We start from the raw sequence: 6,302 nt of genomic DNA, 5'->3' as shown, positions 1-6,302 counted from the left end.
ACGTTTTCAACAACCGTGAGGCGACGCGTCGTTCGCTGTTTCCGGTTTGTCTTCCTCCGGAAGTGGAGGAGAAACGCTGTTTTGTTTCATCTTAGGGCGGCCTCCCCTGCTGTTGGTCGCCGCCTTCTTGTTTTCGGCAGCGGTATTTATGCTTTCGCCTCTACCTCGATTGCCCAGTGATCGCGGTCTTCTTCTGCGATTTTGTCGTCTTCGCTTTTGCGGGCGGGAACCAGCGGCAACGTCTGCCCGTCTCAGCTGCTGCCATCTAGGAGATACGGGGGTATATAAAAAATATATTCGCCTAATTAGTGTTTCGTAGTGATCACGTTGTGATCTATAGAAGTGATTTTTTGTGAGGCCAAGTGCCACTTCCACTAGAATTGATTAAACCGTATCGTGTGTGATATCGCACATTTTAACAACAAGGCATGTGCGATTTTTGAAGAAGATTTAGGAAAGAAATAATATGGAAGCAGCGGATGAAAAACAACAATTCTAATCTTCAAAATTCCAATTTATAATTTTATCTCTATCAATTATGAGCTATAATTGTTGTCTAGTGATGATTAATGCGTATACCCCACGCCGCGTGTACGTACCACTTAATTCTCGTTTCGTTCTTTCTGCACGTTTCGCTTTAAGCTGCTGATGCAATGATGAAGTCCTGATGAGTAAAGAACCGCGACAGCGACGGCTATGCGCAGCGACCAGACACGTCGACAAAACCAGAAACGTACTCCCTTACGATGCTTTCGTATTACCTACACGAAAGAAAATGAGCAGATATAGAGATAATAGAGTCTGTAAAAAAAAAAAAAAAAAACCACACCATTTACACGCTCTCGCCGAGGGCCCGTCGGTGGTAAACGTGTCAAGATGTAGCCGAAACTCCAGCATTTATTACTCAGTAAAAATGCAGTAAAGTATAGAAATATATAATATACACAATTATGTCTACGATCGCGGTGATAAAGGTAACGGCCTTTTTATCACAAAAAATATGTTCATTAGTATAATGAGTGCAACCGAATTATCGGTGACATGGTTTTATGAAGTTACGATGATGTAATATATATATATATATATTCTTTCTCACCTACTAGATGATGACTAGAACTGTCTGCTATTACTATTAAATGTTTTTCATAAATCATGGAGTAATGTTTTAACATTTTACACTTGCGTGCCGCGTTCCCTCTCGCCTTCCCGTCTAGCCTGCAAACTTGCACAAACTTCAGAGGTATGTGTGAGTGCCCTCGATTCTCCTGATTCTATCCCAATTATCCTCTGACCCGACTCGCGGGAAAATTGGAACATAAAACATTCGTGGTGAGAGGGAGGATGGAAACGTATACTGCTCAGCATTCTTCAGTTCACGCGCTCTTTCGCAACTTTTCTAAGTTCGTGTCTGAAGTAGGCAGTAAATACACAATGCTTTGACGCGTCGTAAATAGTTGCCAAAGAATAATAGTTGTCTAATTATTAAAGATTACATATATATATATAATATATATATATATTGATATATGGTCCTGTGTGTTGTGAGTGTGTGTGTGTGTGCTGTGTGCGTCGTGTGTCTGTGTGTTGTTGTGTGTGTGTGTGTGTTTGTGTGTGGGTGTGTTGTGTTGTGTGTGTGTCGTTGCGCGCGCGCGCGCCGTTGCGTGGTGTGTGTGTGTGTGTGGCTGGTGGTGTGTGTGTGTGTGTGTGTCACACCAGTGTGTGTGGCTTGTGTGGTGTGCTGTGACTGGATATACGCGTCTGTTCGTGCCGGCTATCATAAGATGGTCGTATTATCTTAACCACGACCGCTGTTTGACTGCTGTTTGAGTGCCGACAGATGTTTTTTTGGACTTACATCGAGGACGTTTTATTACGGCTCCGTTATAAATCGCTGCTTCGCCGCAAAAACGGGAATTCATTGCAGTAGCTTTTGATAAAGATGCATGTCGACCTGTCAGTAAGGAATGCCTCGCGGCTACTGCTGTTGTAACTGTGCTGTAGTTATAGAGATGTTATGCATATAGAGAGACGGAGCGAGAGAGAGCAGAGAGTGACTGAGAGCTGAGAAAGAAGAGACGGAGAGAGAGACGAAAGAGAGAGAGAGAGGAGAAGAAGAGGGAGAGAGTAGAGAGAGCGGGAGAGAAGAGAGAGAGAGGAGAGAGTGAGAGAGAGAGAGGAGAGACGATAGAGAGTGTGCACTGTGGTGTGAGACGAGAGGAGAGAGAAGAGAGAAAGAAAATGAGATAGATAGGTTAGGAGACGAGAAGGATAGAGAGAGATCGAGACGAGAGAGAGACGAGCACGAGAGAGAGAGGAGAAAAAAAAAGACGAGAAAAGAGAGAGAGCACGAGAGATAGATAGATAGATAGATAGATTAGATAGATAGATGAGGAGAGAGAGAGAGCAGAGAGAGAGAGAGAGAGACCGAGATGAGAGAGAGAGAGAAGAGAGATGGAAAAGGACAAGACAAGATAAAGAAGAGGATAGAGATAGAGAGAGGGACGGGATGGGAGTTGAGATTCAACACCGCGATTTTAAATTTCAAGCGTAATTGCTTATTATTGCGTTCCTGGCAAATTTGCGTATTATGAGAAGCGTTATTTTTAGCAGCTCTCTGCTCCAATGAGTGTGAGCAGGAGAATATATTATATATAAAGAGCATTAGAATTGTGTATACGAGTATATATATATAGAGAGAGAGAGACGAGAGAGAGGAAGAGAAAGAGAGAAAGAAGAGAGAGAGAGAAAAGTAGAGAGAGAGAGTCAGAGACAGAAGAGAGAGAGACCGGAGAGAGAGAGAGACGAGAGAGAGAGAGAGAGCGACGAGAGAGAGAGAGAGAGAAAGCAGTAGAAGGGAGTATATAATAAGCGAAATCGTAAGCGATCTTGCCACCATGGTAATTTCGAGAAATCTATAGGCGAACGAATCAATCAAGATTGAACATAAACAATTTTCCAGCCAAACAATTTCAACTGAACACAACCAACTGTGTTTTGACGCAAACAACACACAAATATCCACGAACATTAAAAACTTACCCTTTCCCGTTTCAGGGCGGACCACGCCCTTAAATTAAGGCCTAAGCCTAAGCGTTCCAGTCAGACTCCTCGAAATGCCCACGCATTTCCTACATAAATAAAATAAACAAGCAGCGTCCTTTTTTACAAAGCGTGCGCGACCAATGCCCAAGTCGCATGCCAGGGGCCCGTTGTCAGAAAGAAAATTAGTGTTCTAACATTATTCTTAACGTTACAATTTTCTCAAACATTTAGTCTCTAACGATTCATCCTGTGTTCTCGTAGAACCGATATGCATCGAGAAACTCGTAGCTTTACAACATTTCTGTTAAAACCGCCAACGATCAAAAAGAATGTGAAAGCAAGATCAATACAACGGTTGTTTCTTCCAAGCCACCGTGGTTTCGCTGCCACCGCTTGGTGGCCGCGAATTCGTACGAACGGACCTTCGAAGATCTTTCAAGACATTGAAAAAAAAAAGACTTACAGTTAACAGTGTAGATTAGATTACTGTATGCCAAATGTTCGGCCGCAACTTCTTATTTTAGTTTTTTTTAGAGTCATGCATCGCCACTTTTCCGATCTTTCCGCGCCCCGACGGCTGTATAAACCCACTGATGGCCGGTGAATAGGTCATGTGACTTGAAACTAATTGGTATGCACTTCATCCGAGGGCAGTGCGCGGCGCACGCACCGGCACGCCGCGCATCTACGTCACGATGACGCCAATTCTTCCCGGCGTAGCATTCATTTTCTAATGTATGCCGACAAACCGCGCACGCACGCCGCACGCACGCACGCACGCACGCACCGCACACCGCACACCACGCACGCACGCACTCACGCACGCACGCACACTTTCTAAATTCTATACGCTTTCGAGCGTTTTCAGCACGCCCTCGATCTCTCGTTGTCAGTGGATCGCTGGGTTAATAGGCGTTGAAACCCTGTAACAGATGCAGCTAAACCCGTTGCGCGCTCAAAACGCGCAAGTAAAGCAGGGAATCGGGGCCGGAGTTCCGACAGCCGCTAATGTGGGACACGTGCGTGCGCGCCTGCGTATTTCCTGTTGACCGCGATGAACAGATGACGTCACATGTCCGCGGCGTCAACCGCGCAGAATCCCAGATGCTGGGGATGCGGGGATGCGGGGATGCGGGGATGCGGGGATGCGAGGATGCGGAGATGCGGGGATTTTGTGATGCTGCGATGCGCGGATGCTGCGATGCTAGGATGGGGGGATGCTGGGATGCTGAGATGCGGGAATGCTTAGATGCGGAGATGTAGGGATGCGGAGATGCAGGGATGCGGGGATGCTGGGATGCTGGGAACGAGATCACGGAAGCTGCTGTACGCATCTGGCGCGTAGCGGCGAAGAAGCCAGCCTTCCAGGAAGCTGCGTAGTTCGGGGAAAATAGATAGGAGGAAGATGCTGCCTAGAGAAGTGAAGTGGCGGGGCGCAGCGAAAGATGCGGAAGGCATCTTCATCAACATCATCATGCGGTTGAAGGATGCTTGCCAAAACATATACGCGCCATGTGTAAAAGCGATGGCCTTGATACGTTCGTGATAAAACGCAGATGCTATGTCATACAGGTGGTTTGAATAAGAGTGTGGAAGAGAGAGAGGAATGAGAGATAGAGGGGAGGGAGAAGAAGAGGGACAGGGATAGGAAGAGGGAGAAGGCGAAGGAGAGAGAGAACGAAAAAGAGAAAGAGTAAAGAAAGAGATTGAATGAGATAAAAAGATGGGGGAGAGCGAGAGAAAGAAAGATAGAAAGAGAGCGCGCGAGAGAGAGGGAGAGGAAAAAGAGAGAGAGAGAGAGGGGGGGGGAGAGGACCGCCACCACCGATACCATAAATTCTGGCGACACATGTGCCATTTGTCATTAGGTCATCGACAACATTAATAACTAGATATCATTCTAGTCATTCGGAATAGAGGTTGAGAATCAACAGAAAGGATGCCATGAAGTAACATCAGGTTGGAAATCTTATATTGGCTAGCGTATTGTTAGAAGTGCTGGGACATAAAAAAAAAATACCATACATGTATTATTTTTGTGTATAATGTAGAGATCAAATCAGAGCAGAACTAAAGCAAAACTAAAGCAAAACTAACGTTGCAACTAACTACATATACAAGCTAGAAAACTTCGGGTTGAAAATCTCAATCTATATTTGTGAATTCATGATCGTTCCGCCACGTAGAAAACGTAAGCATCACATAATGGACAGATATTATATGTTATATTATGTTATATTTTATGTTATATTATGTTATATGTTATGTTATATTATGTTATATTTTATGTTATATTATGTTATATTTTATGTGCACGCCACGAAAACCAAAACAGTGACTCCAAGGAGAACTGCAAACGGCCCCTGATCTAGGATTTCCTCAGTATAATAGCGCACTCGGTTTTTCAATTGTGAGTTTAACCCACATAATGATGTGAAGATAAACCTTCACTGACCTATCGGGACATTCGGAAAATCAATGTCCTGCCACCAATATGTTCGTTAAAACGCAGCAGCGGCAGTACTGTTCTTTACACTGATGTAATGCTTCGTTAGTAATAAAAGTAATAAGTAATAAAATAATATGCACGAGTTTGCATGTATGGCATGGCAATGAAATAATTCGTAGGAACACTAATAAAGGGTAAAATCGCTTCAAACAATAGCACACATATTATACACATATTGCGCACAATAGCACACATATACACATATAGCGCACAATAGCACACATATTATACACATATAGCGCTCAATAGCACACATATTATACACATATAGCGCACAATAGCACACATATTATATACATATAGCGCACAATAGCAAACATATTATACACATATAGCGCACAATAGCAGACATATTATACACATATAGCGCACAATAGCACGCATATTATACACATATAGCGCACAATAGCACACATATTATACACATATAGCGCACAATAGCACACATATACACATATAGCGCACAATAGCACACAAATATTACTGTTACATAAGTTATGTTATAAAAATGCTTTCGCTAAATCAGGACAAAGGGCTCTAGCAACGAGGTTGGAAAAGACGTATTGATTGTTTACTATTGTAAAACTTATAAATATAATCGATTTGATTGAATCAATCAGCGATCATCAATAGTAGAGAATCTCTTAACCCCATTCCAAGCGCAAAACGACAAACGTCGATTGAACACATACCGCTTGCATTTTTTCTGTCACGTATATATATATATATATATATATATATATATATATCT

At 43.3% G+C, this 6,302-nt stretch overlaps 1 protein-coding gene across 1 annotated transcript in view; it reads right to left on the bottom strand.

Annotated features, from left to right (window-relative positions):
• The window catches only part of LOC106817162, a 20,338-nt gene that overhangs the window by 296 nt on the left and 13,740 nt on the right, over positions 1-6,302 (bottom strand). The window lies entirely within an intron of this gene.

This window comes from Priapulus caudatus, unplaced genomic scaffold (assembly GCF_000485595.1).
Source record: "Priapulus caudatus unplaced genomic scaffold, Priapulus_caudatus-5.0.1 Scaffold1614, whole genome shotgun sequence".
NCBI classification, from domain to species: Eukaryota; Metazoa; Priapulida; class Priapulimorpha; order Priapulimorphida; family Priapulidae; genus Priapulus; species Priapulus caudatus.
Note: the sequence above shows the minus strand (reverse complement) of the source record. Positions and strands in the feature narration are given on the sequence as shown.